The 13,104-nt window shown below is 49.8% G+C and overlaps 1 protein-coding gene across 1 annotated transcript in view; it reads left to right on the top strand.

The window, feature by feature from the left end:
- Positions 1 to 13,104, top strand: part of CFAP54 (cilia and flagella associated protein 54) — a 1,106,494-nt gene that overhangs the window by 48,303 nt on the left and 1,045,087 nt on the right. The gene's annotated exons all lie outside the window — the stretch shown is intronic.

Genomic DNA, 13,104 nt, shown 5'->3' with positions numbered 1-13,104 from the left:
CCTTAATTTTCAGAGATATATTAAATATTTTCTTCATTCAATTAATGCTTAATTCAGCAAGTCCACTGCCAGTTAATATGGCAAGGATATAGTTAGCCTGTCAGACTAGGTTTGTATTCCCTATTTCCTAAAAGTATAGCGACAAGGTCAGCCTTTTGGCTCAGTGGTAGCACTATAGATTACCATATGGGAAGTCTGAATTTGAGTCTCTGTGCTGCAGGCCACCCAAAACTGGAAACATTGCAGGGGCAGCATTCTAAGCTCCTGTGATAGGCAAGATGCTTCAGCAGCCCTGGAAAGTTTGGATGCCATGGAGCCTTGTGCTTGGTGTTCCTCTCATATCATGGTGCCTGTAGAAACCTCTATAAGTATCATTGTCATGAGATGTCTGAACTAAAGGGAATATGGACGTTGTTGAGGAAGCATGTTTGGTAAAAAATGAAAATCTTAATGTGCTTTAAATTCATTTCCCACTCCAAATGTCCTCTATTTTAAGTAGGAGAATCTAGTGTAAATGGCTCTTGATTAAGGGGCCTATTTACTAAATGGCATAAAAATACATTAAACACCTGGATTAGTGCTCAATTTGCATTAATGCATGTTAAGTGAGCTTGAAATGGTATTATGAATGTTTTACCATTAACACAAATTCTACTGTTAAAATATAAATGAACTGATTAATGTACAACTTATTTAAAGTTAATATGGGTGCATTACCCAAAAATCCACATTAATGTCATCATTAATGCAAAATACTAACTACACCTCTAGAGGCATAGTTATAGTTTTTAACTCAAAAGTGTGCAGTAATGTACATTTTTAACTCACATTACTGCAGTGTTTTACCACACTAATCATGAAAGGATATAAAATCTCTAGAAGGTAATTTTCAAAGGGATTTCCATGGGTAAAAACATTTCTCCTAGGTAAATTGGCTGAAACTGGCCCTCCCTGTTTGCAGGGCAAAATGTGTGCATAGTTCCACACCATGGGTACTTTTAGCTGCATTGTAGTGGAGGAGTTCCTGGGTTGGGGTTAGGTCGGGGTGAGAAAACTGCGCTCATAATTTTGCATATTCAAAACCTTGCACGTAATTTTGGTTGGAAAAACTATATACAGAAAATGCAAGTGCAGATCTCTGTGGGTACTTTTTCCTTGGGCAATTTTAAAAGTAAAATTATATCTGTACTTGTCTTTTGAGAACTAGTGCAAAGACTGTGGGTAAAAAGAGCCGGCGGACTTTGCAGCTCTGAAAATTGCCCCTGTAGATAATAGTGTATTAGGACGGTAATTTTCAAAAGGACTTTTATGGGTAAAACAGTGCTTTATCCACAGAAATGACTTTTTGAAAATTGCTTGCTGAATATTCACATAAAATTACTTACATAGAGGAGGTAATTTTAAAAGGAGTTACACATGTAAATGTAACATAATATTGTAGCAATTTTCAAAAGCCATTTATGCGTGTAAAGTGCAGCTACATGAATATAACATATTGACAATTCAATGGCATTTATTGTAGCAGTTTTCAAAAGCCCACTTACATGGGTAAAGTGCATGTGTAAAACCCAGTTTTATACATATAAATGCTTTGGAAAATTACCCCACAAGGTATATGAGCATAGGGGTTAATTTTCTAAGGAGTTGCACGTGTAATGGATTATGCACCTCTGCCAGCAGATGGAGACGTTGCAAAAGCTGATATCACAGCCATATAGTTCCGCCCCAGTATCAGCCCTCCAGTATTCTCCATCTCCAGCAGATGGTGGACATGCATTTCCCTTTGAGGGATTGCCTGTTATTTAAAAAAAAAAAAAAGAATGAAGTTGGAAAGGAGATATTGGAAAGACGAGACGTCTATGTAGCAGCGCTTGCCTCCTGAGATGATACTGTGCGGTCCCTCCCTCTGTAGAGTGCCTTCAGTCCGGTAGCCTTGAGTGGCATGGACCTAAATTTTCACTAGCAGTTGCAGGCCGAGAGAGGCTCGGTGGTGAAGGCTTTCGCCCTCCCCCCCCCCCTCCCCTGTAGCTAGGACCTGTTCCTGCTCTCAGCCAGGGAGGACTGAGCTCAGGTAAAAGATTTTTAACTTTAAAAAAAAGCAGAGAAAAGAAGGAAAAAATCAGGAGAAAAGGTCTGTTTCCTTGGCGTTTGGCTGTCTCATTCATGTCTCTGGGGAGTTCTATGAGGTGAGGAGGTAGGGCACACACGAGTTGAGTAGCTGTTTGGCTAGGCCCTGCTCCCAGGCTTCTCCAATTTTGGCGAGATAGTTTCGCATGTTTTTTGCTGTGGGTCATTGGTGCGCAACTACATGTCCGTTTATGCGTCTATTCTGGTCTGTGCGTCCAGTTTGAGTGTTCTTTCTGGATGCAGACCTTTTGAGTTTGCCGATATGGATCATCTTCTCGGACCGAGGGAAACATGGCAGGGGTGTCCCCTCCCCAGATTGATTCATGTGTTGAGACCTTGGGGACACACTGGCTGTCAGGACGTCAGGTTCGGGCCTATGGGGCCTAGAATGGACCCGTCCTCCTTTTCCAGGGTAGAATTCTTCCAGGGATTGCAGACATTTCTACAGGGTCGGTCTTCTGAATTGGCAGTAGCTACTAAGGAGTTCAGTTTGCTCTGAGTGCTCCTCTGCTTGCTCCCCATCAAACGGCGTGGCGCAGTGTGGTCTGTCAAAGCTCGAATACAGGTGGATCAAGGTGATACCTATAATGATAGTGGAGGCTCTCCTGGTGAGGAAGGGGACATTCCCCCAGATTTGCAGCCATATAAAACTCTTCTCCACTTCTTTCATAGAAATGAGTTGCCGGATTTGATCTCTCAGACCTTGAACACCCTCTGAGTGGCTGGGACTAACTCCTTGGGAATCAGAAGAAGGATCCCATTTTGTTCAACCTACGCAAGGTTTCTTGTTTCTTTCTCCGCCTGGATGCAATCCAGGAGTTGATTGATCTGGAATGGAGTGCGCCTTTAAAGGGGGATATATCTTGGTGGGTTTATACCCCTTGGATCCACAGGCCAGAAAGCAGTTGCATTTCCCTAAGGGGAATGCCTTGGTGTATTCTGTCACAAAACATACCACCATCCCGGTAGAGGGTGATGTGGCACTGAAGGATGCTCAGGTTCGAAGGATTAAGGCTATCCTAAAGCAAGCCTTTGAGGCAGAGACAATGAACTTACAAATTGCTTCTTGTTGCACCTTGGTAGCTCGGACTACCTTGCATCTTTGAAAAGATTCTGTTATGCAAGGTCTGAAATTGCATCTATAGTAGAACCAGGGGCCGCCTTCTTAGCTGATGTGGGCTGTGACTTGGTTCGTATAGCTGCAAGAGGAGCTGCTTTGGTTATTGCGGCCGGGTAGCGGTTACTATTTCAAAGTCCATTCTTACCAAGCTGCCCTTCAAGGGCTCACTTTTGTTTGGCAGTGAATTGGAAAAAATGGCAAGTAAATGGGGAGAGACCTAGGTTCCTTGATTGCCAGCAGACAAGAAACTAGTTGCCCAGTCTTTTCGGGTGAATGACCGCTCTCAAGACTACAGGCATAAACACTGTGGATCCATAAAGTCAAGAGGCTGCCAATGAAGAGTGGGTGACTCGCCAGAATGATGGCTACTGCCTGGAGTCAATACCCTTATTAAATAAACATACACATGCTTACTGTGACTCCAACATCGCTCTAAGCTTCAACAGCAAGAGGAAATGTGGAAAAAAGGATTCACACTCACAAAGAGGGGAGTAGCTGGCTTGTTACGGCGGTTTCTACCCCAAATCAAATAAGTCTGATACTTCACTTTCAATGCATATACAGCATAATTCTCTGATTCAACGGCAGGGGAGAAGAAAAACCGATACTTCACACATCCAGCAGAGCTCTCTGCTTCAACGGCAGGGGAGAAAATGAGGGTTCGCACTCACAAAACGGGGAGTAGCTGGCTTGTTACGGCGGTTACTACCCCAAACCAAATGTGCCTGATACTTCACTTTCAATGCACATCCAGCATGGCTCTCTGCTTCAACAGCATGGGAGAAGACTGATACTTCACGCGTATCCAGCATAGCTCCCTGCTTCAACGGCAGGGGAGAAGAAAAACAACCAGTAAGGGCTGTATAACATAGGCTGGGTAAAACAAATAAGCATGGGTGTAGCTTGCTTATTGCGGCGGCTACTACCCCGAACTAATCAAGCTAGATATTTCACTTGGATGCAGCTCCATCACTGCTCTCTACATTAAAACTGGGGGTGGAAGGGAAATAGAACCAAGAGCTAAGAGAAACAGATAAGTATGAGAGAAAAAATGTGTGAAGCTTGCTGGGCAGACTGGATGGGCCATTTGGTCTTCTTCTGCCGTCATTTCTATGTTTCTATGTTTCATTTTCGGCTTTCTAAGGAAGGTTTTTCCCAGAAGTTCCGTCCCTTCCGCAGGTATCAGTCTTTTCGACTCCAAGGGCCTCATAAGGATGCGGGCTGTGGAGGTGGAGCCCCTCGGTCTTCCCAATGAAGGGTTTCGGGCTCACCTGTTGGTGCAGGAGATAGGTGGTCACCTATCCCGTTTTTATCACAGGTGGGTCCAGGTTACTTAGGATCAATGGATTCTTGAAGTGATTCAGGATGGGTATCCTGTAGAATTTCTTTGCATTTCTCCAGATGCCTTTATGGTCTCTCCATGCAACTCCCCTGAGAAGAGGGTAGAAGTGGAAGCGGAATTACAACGGCTGTTGAACCTGAAAGCGGTGATTTCTATTTCCGAATTGCAGTGAAATGGGCCGTTATTCCATTTATTATGTCGTGCCCAAGAAGAAAGGGTCGTTTTGGCCCATGCTGGATCTCAAGGGCGTCAACCAACATTTACGAGACATGCATTTCAGGTTGGAAACGGTGTTCTCTGTCATAATGGCAGTACAAGCAGGGGAGTACCTCACGTCTTTGGATTTGATGGAGGCGTATCTGCATATTCTTTTCCATCGCGAACATCAGTGGTTCTTCTCCTAGGACAAGCAGGATGGTAGTCCTCACACGTAGGTGACATTATCCGATGGAGCTCGGCACAGAAAAATTTTGTCAAAGTTTCTAGAAACTTTGGCCAGCAGACTGAGCATGCCCGGCCTGTTACTAACTGTGCATCCACGCGAGGTCCCCCTTCAGTCTCTTCTTTTCTGCATTGCAGTTGCCTCGTGGTCTGTGGAGCTCCACTTTAAAACATTTTTTTTTTAAATTTCTTTGAGTTCCCTCTAATCCTCATCCGGTCTCTCTTCGCGGTTGGTGCCTTCTCAGTGCGGCAGGTTCTTTTCAGCCTTTGCTCAACCTTGTGGTCGATTCCCGACTCTCCACCTCCCGGTGCCCCTTGGCCATCAACCGCACACTGGATCTTTTTCATGGCATCGACCGGTTTTTGTCGATGCCCCCAGTTCCCGCGGACTATGTCCATTATGGATCCACATGAGGTTTGCATCCTCTGCCTGGGGGCCTCGCACGATGTTTGTGGGTGTCATCTGTGCGATCAGATGACACACAAGGGGCGTCTTGTGCATCTTGACAAATTGGAGAAACGTTTCGGGACCCTGAAGTCCTCCACTCCTACGTCTCTTTGACGCCCAAGGATCGCAGGGAGCCGTCCCCGTCTCTTGCAGTCCCTTTGATTTCCACCCCCAAGGATCAGGGTAAGGGAGATTGATCCTTGGTGGTCTCTCCCCTCCCCTTAACCTTGAGGTCATCGTCTTCCTCGGCACTCGGGAAAGACCGGGCCGAGCATTGGAAGCAATCCTGGAAGCACCGGCACCGGTCACCATCCTGACACAGTTCCGGTTCCGGAGCAGCAATGGTGGCAGCCGAGCCGCTATCGAAGTGGCACTGGCCACTAGAGGCCCCATCCTCCGGTGCCCCCGGTAGCCCAAGGCGTTCCCCACCAATACTAGTGCTGGATGCCGTGCCACCTCAGGGACCCAAGGATGAGCTGGTGACGCCTTGTCCCCCTCCATCAGTCCTGACCACTCAGGACTTCCAGGAGGAGCTGGACCACAGGGTGCAGTCGGCGGTGCTCAAAGCGCTGCAAGGCATTGAGATACCAGTGCCATCGGCCCCCATACCTGTGCCCGAGCCTCCACCATCGATGTTGGCACCCTTGCTGGAGCATCTGGACATCCTTCTTGGCACCCTACCGATGCAGCTGGTGCCAGAGGGGCTTTTGATGCCCCACCAACTACCGATGCTCTTCACCGGAGCGATCCCAATCCCCTGTTCCTCCAAGGAGGATAAGGCCACTGGGACCAGGCGCCCTCGCCCACGGTTCCCCGAGCCGCTGCAGGGCACTTCCGGATTTTCATGATGCCAGGGGATCCATCGGTGCCGTCAGTGCCCCTGCACTCTCCGAAGCCCTTGGAGCCCAGGGTCGATGCCCCTCATGGCCCTCAGCGTCCTGGCCCAAGTTAGGAAGAGGGTCCTTATGACCCTTGGGTTGATGACTCCACAGACTTGTCCTCTGAGTACTCTGACAACCCTCTCTTGGAGCCTTCACCCCCAGAGTAGCAGTACTAGTCACCACCTGAGGACCTGTTGTTTGCGGGGTTTGCTAGGGCTATATCTGAGGCCATCCCCTTTCAGCTCCTTACGGAGGAGGATGCATGCCACGAGATGCTGGAAGTACTCCAGTTCATTGACGCTCCTAAAGAAGTTATGGCAGTTCCGATCCATGACATTTTTAAGGAACTTCTCCTCCGTATGTGGGAGCACCCCATTTCCATCTCCCCAGTTAGCAGAAAGTCCAATGCCACCTACTTGGTGGAACAGACCCTGGGGTTCGGGAGGAGGCAGCTGCCCAGGATGGTCTCTCTGGGCACGCTGAACCCCCTCCTCCGAAGAGGAAACTGGCTCTTCTCCCTCGATCTGAAGGAGGCATATGCACATATTACAATTGTCCCCAACCACAGGAAGTACCTCCACTTCGTGGTGGGGAATGTACATTTTCAATACAGAGTGCTGCCCTTTGGGCTGGCATCAGTCCCCCGCGTCTTCACCAAATGCTTAGCGGTCATGGCTGCCTACCTCAGGTGTCGCTTGGTCAATGTGTTTCCATATCTGGACAACTGGCTGATCAGGAGCGACTCCTGCTCCGGAGCCTTGCAAGCTCTGGCCCTAACGGTTCAGACCCTGCAGGCTGTGGGGTTCGATATCAACTTCCCCAAGTTGCACCTCTGTCCATCCCTGCAGCTGGACTTCATAGGCGCCAGGTTGGATACGGCACGAGTGAAAGCTTTCTGGCCCAAGGATCGGGCGGTTGCCCTCCATCTTGCTGGCTGCCCTCATCTGCAATAGCGGGATGGTGTCAGCCCGTCTCCTACTCTGCCTGCTGGACCACATGGCGGCCTTTGTCCATGTGACACCCTTAGCCCGCTGTTATTATTTGTGATGGTTGTGGGTGGATCCTTGGACCGGTGGTAGATGACCACGCCCACGGGGGAAGATCCCGAGAGGGACCACCGGTCAGGCTCAGAGCTGGGAGACAAACACACACAAGTTCTTTATTAAACAGTTCTTGAGAACCACCAGAGGTGGCAGTAGTGAGCTGGAAGAGCCCGGCTGGGCTGTAGTCCCTCAGACACTGGAACAGCGATCCCAGAAAGGCTGAGTTGTAGAGAAACTGAGATAGTGAGTAGGCAGAGTATGCAGAGTTCAGGAACAGAACCTTGATGTTAACACTCACACTGTAGTCTCTTAGAATAGCCCAGGAGCTGGAATGAAGTAGGCCCTCGAGGAGTGAGTACCTGGTTCCAAAGCTCTGAGAGAGAGATGGTAACTCACTGGTGTTGTAGGCAGCAGTGACTTCCTGGCAGAAGTTGTATTCAGTAGCAGGTCCGGGAACGTGGGCCCTCAAGAAGCGAGTACCGGTTCCAGACTGCGACCTGAAAAGTAAAAGAGAGAGCGAGGCCCCTCAGGAGTGGGTACCCCTGTTAAAGTCCGAGGAGGCAGAGTAGCAAGGTATGCGGAAGCGAATCCCATCCGCAGCGGTACCTGGAGGCAGTTAGGTATGAATCCCTTTGCTAACTCGATTAGTTAGCGAAATGAAAGACCTTTAAATATCCGAAGATGGTGACATCATCTCAGGGGGACGCCCCTGAGGTTCGCGCCACTACTGGTACTTGAGTCGGGGCCGTGCCGCATGCGCGCCCTTAGGCCTCAAGAGAACATGGCGAAGGCAGCATCTAGCCGGTCCGGGAACGCCGGAGGAGGTTGGCAAGATGATGCCGCGGCAGCCAAACTTCTATCAACCCAGGAGGGAGTCGTGAAAGAGGTAAGGAGGGCAGAGTCGAGACTTCGGGCAGCGATGGTCGCAACTCCCGCCTCCGCATGCAGACCCCTCAGTGGGCCTTGCGGGCTCAGTGGCAGCAAGCATCCCAGGATCTAGAAGCTCTGATCACGGTCATGGACCCTCTCAAGCTATCCTTGGCCTTGTGGGAAGCCCTCCCCAATCTAGAACGCAGACTTCCCTTCCAGCCCGCGCCGCCCCAGGTGACCCTCATCACCGATGCTTCTCCTCAGGGGTGGGGAGCACCACAGACAGCCTACACACTCAGGGCCTTTGGACCGCCACTGAAGCACGTTGCCAGATAAACTTTCTGGAACTTTGGGCGATATGGTATACCCTGTGGGCATTTCAGGATCAGTTGTCGTCCAAGTAAGTTCTGATCAGAATGGACAACCAGGTCGCAATGTGGAACATCAACAAAGAGGGTGGCACAGGCTTGTTCCTCCTCTGCAAGGAGGCAGTGCAGGTTTGGAACTGGGTCCTCTCCCAAGGGATGATCTGCGGGTGACCTACCTGCCAGATCACTACACGAGTGGTCCCTCAACCCTGCGGTAGTGGCTGAATTATTCTGCTGCTGGTGTACGCCGGATGTGGACCTGTTCGCCTCCCCTCTCAATTCAAGGTGAGCAGATTCTGCTCCCTAGTAGCGGGTAATGGCCATCTGGCCCGCGATGCCTTCCCCCTTCACTGAGGGCAGGGCCTCCTGCTTCTCTCGAAGTCTCTGTTGAAGCTTTAGGAGGACAGGGGGACCATGATTCTCGTGGCACCCTCCTGGCCTCGGCAGATTTGGTTTCCACTCCTCCAGGACCTGTCGGTGCATGTTCCCATCCCGTTGGGGATGGTGCCCGACCTCATCTCACAGAACCAGGGCACCCTGCGCTACCCGAACCTTCGGGCACTAGCCCTCACGGCTTGGATGTTGAGCATATGATCCTCCAGCCTTTACAGCTTTTGGACTGTGTTTCTTGGGTCCTGATTGAGTCCTGGAAACCTCAAAGTGGAAACACTTTTCCATCTGGTACGGTGGGCATGGGTTGGATCCCTTCTCATGCCCTCTCCGCCAGCTGCTGGACTACCTGTGGCACCTGTATGAGTCTGGACTATAGACAAGTTCCGTCACAGTACACCTCAGTGCTGTCAGTGCGTACCAACAAGGTGTCATTGGCACACCCGTTTCGGTACAGTCCCTAGTTGGCCGCTTCATGTGGGGTCTTCTCCAATTATAGCCCCCTCTTCAGCCTCCAGCAGTGTCCTGGGACCTCAACGTGGTCTTGGCAAGACTGATGCGGCCTCCCTTTGAGCCCCTGCAGTCCTGTGGTCTGAAGTTCCTCACCTGGAAAGTCATATTCCTGGTGGTGATCACTTCCGCTCGCAGGGTCAGCGAGCTTCAGGCCCTGGTTATGTGCGCACCATTCACGAAGTTCTTCTATGACAGTGAGGTCCTGCGTACACATCCTAAATTCTTGCCCAAGGTGGTGACTGATTTCCACATCAATCAGTCAATTGTTCTACTCACCTTTTTTCCGAGGCCACATTCCCACCCAGGGTGGACTGTAAACGGGCACTGGCTTTTTACCTAGACCGCATAGTGAACCACAGGCAGTCCACCCAACTCTTTGTGTCTTTTTATCCCAACAGGCTGGGGGCAGCGGTGGGTAAGCAAACCCTATCAAACTGGCTGGTGGATTGCATTGCCTTCTGCTATGCACAGGCAGGCCTCCAGTTGGCTGGCAGAGTGAAGGCTCACTCTGTACAGGTCATAGTAATGTCGGTGGCCCATATGTGTACCGTTCCCATCGCTGAAATTTGCTGGGTTGTGACCTGGAGCTCTCTCCACACGTACGCAGCTCACTACTGCCTTAACAGGGCTAGCCATCAGGACAGTGCCTTTGGTCAGTCCGTCCTGTGCAACCTGTTCCAGACTTAAACACAACTCTCTTCACTTGTGCTCCTTGTGGGACCAGACCGCCTTCTGTTTTCCCACAGTGCCGCAGTTGTGTTGTGCCCATTGGCACCTTGTTTGGCTGCTGTTGGTCTCTCTGGTTGAAAGGAGCAGTCTGGAGCTCTGTACTCACCCACAAGTGAGGACTACCATCCTGCTTGTCCTAGGAGAAAGCGCAGTTGCTTACCTGTAATAGGTATTCTCCTAGGACAGCAGGATGTTAGTCCTCAGCAATCCCGCCCACCTCCCCTTGATATTGAGTTCACCTTTGGTTTGTTATTTTATTTTTTCGCTCGTCTGCTTTGCTATGTTACGAGACTGAAGGGGGACCTCGCGTGGACGCATGGCTAGTAGTAGGCTGGGCATGCTCAGTCTGCTGGCCAAAATTTTTAGAAACTTTGACAAAAGTTTTTTGTGCCGGGCTCCTTTGGATGATGTCACCCACATGTGAGGACTAACATCCTGCTGCCTAGGAGAATACCTGTTACAGGTAAGCAACTGCATTCTCTGATTTGCTATCCTGGCTCGTCATTACCAGTTTCAGGCCTTGTCTTTCGGGCTAGCCATGGACCCAGGACCATTTCCAAAGTCATGGTGGTGGGAGCGGCAGCCCTCCGCAAGGAAGGCATTCTAGTTCCCCCCTATCTGGTCGACTGGTTGATTAGAGCCAAAACCGTGGAAGAGAATCTTTGCACTTCCCACAGGGTGTTTACTTGCTACAGGAACTAGGCTGGATGGTGAATTTGGTCAATAGCAATTTGCAACCATCTCAGACCTTGGAGTAACTCAGAGTTCGATTCGATACCTGGTGGGGCAGAGTATTTCTTCCAGAGTCTCTGATCCACACGTTGATCCTGCGAGTTTGATCCCTGCGGAGTACTTTTCATCTGACTGTATAGTCTTATCTGGGTTTATGGTTGCTGCATTAGAAGTGGTTCCCTGGGCAAAGGCACATATGTGCCTTCTTCAGCATGTGTTGCTCTCCCGGTAGAGTCTGTGGTCACAGAACATAAGAACATAAGAAAATGCCATACTGGGTCAGACCAAGGGTCCATCAAGCCCAGCATCCTGCCTCCAACAGTGGCCAATCCAGGTCACAAGAACCTGGCAAGTACCCAAACTATGCGGTGAGACTGATTCTCCCATTAGAAGTGAGATCCCAGTTGGACTGGTGACTGCAGGCGGATTATTTCAGAAGGGAAATTTCCCTGATGACGCTGGATTGGTTGGTACTCACAATAGATGCGAGCCTCCGGGGCTGGGGGACTCACTGTCAGGAGTTGGTAGTACAAGGGCGCTGGAATGCAAGAGAGCCGCAGTGGAACATCAACACACTGGAGGAATGAGCGCTACGGTTGGTGTGCCTATGGTTTGTGGAGCAGCTAGAGGCTCGGGTGGTCCAGATAATGTCCAACAATATGATGATGGTAGCTTACATCAATCATCAGGGTGGAACAAAGAGTAAATAGGTGTTGGAGGAGATAGATGTGCTCATCGTATGGGTGGAGCAGCATATCCTAAGCATGTCAGACTCTCACATTGGCGGAAAGGACAATATCAAAGCCGATTTCCTCAGCAGGAGAAGCTTGGGCCCAGGAGAGTGGCAGCTCGGACTAGAGCTTTCAGTTCCTGTTGAACGCTTCTTCAGTCACAGGTGGGACCCAAAAGCGATGGGCATAGACGCTCTTATTCAGGAGTGGCCACGTGGTGTCCTTCTGTATGTGTTTCTGCCCTGGCCTCTGATAGGCAGGCTGGTTCAGAAAATTGCAAGTCAAACCAACACCGTCATTTTAGTGACTCCAAATCTGGCTCGAAGGCCGTGGTAAGCCAATTTCCAGAGACATCTGGTGGGCAGTTCCCTCAGGCTACCATCTCGGATGAATCTGTTTCGTCAGGGGCCCAGTCTGCATGAGCATCGAGGTTGATTCTGTCTTAATGGTTTGGCCATTGAAAGGTCACAGTTGTTGAAGCGGGGTAATTTGCCTGCTGTAATTTCCATTCTTCTTTAGGCCTGGAAATGTTCTACTTCTCTAGCCTATGTTAGAGTTTAGAGGGTCTTTGAGGCATGGCTTCTGAGCGAGGTACGGCTTGCTTAAGGGTTTGGCTTGCTTAAGGGTTTGGCCCTTAACATCTTGAAGGTTCAAGTTGCAGCCCTGGCTTGTTATAGCGGGAGATTCATTAGAGGGCCTTTGTCTTCCCTACCAGACATGTCCTGTTTCTTGCAGGGTGTTAAGCATCTCCTCTCCCCGTTGCAGCTTCTGGTGCTTCTGTGGGACCTTAACTTGGTCCTCGAGTTTTTGGCAGGCATATTCTTTCCTTGTGGCTGCTTACCTTGAAGATAGTTTTTCTGGTAGCAATCTGTTTGGCATGTCAGAACTCTGAGCTGCAGGCTCTTTCCTGGCGTGAGCCTTTTCTCCGTATGACTCTGGGTGCAGTTCAACTTCAGACTGTGCCCTCTTTTTTGCCAAAGTGGTTTCAGAGTTTCAGTTGAATCAGTCCATTTCTCTGCCCGCCTTGGACAGGAACAGAGATGAAGCTGAGTACCGGCGTTTACGTTCCTTAGATATCAAGCATCATTTACTGCGGTACTTGGAGATACTAAAGCTATTCAGAACTCTGATATCCTGTTTGTGTTCCATGATGGAGGTAAGCAGGGAGCACTTGTGATGCGGGGGAACGATTGCCCACTGGGTTAAGGAAATCATTATGGCAGCCTATGTAGCTACTGATGTCGCCTTGCCAAAACAAATTAGACCACATTCCACAAGGGCTTAGGCGGTATCGTGGGCGGAGCTTCGATTGATGTTGCCTGCTGAAATTTGCTGAGCAGCGACATGGTCATCTTTGCACACCTCCAAG

This window comes from Rhinatrema bivittatum, chromosome 4 (genome assembly GCF_901001135.1).
Source record: "Rhinatrema bivittatum chromosome 4, aRhiBiv1.1, whole genome shotgun sequence".
Lineage (NCBI taxonomy): Eukaryota > Metazoa > Chordata > Amphibia > Gymnophiona > Rhinatrematidae > Rhinatrema > Rhinatrema bivittatum.
Note: the sequence above shows the minus strand (reverse complement) of the source record. Positions and strands in the feature narration are given on the sequence as shown.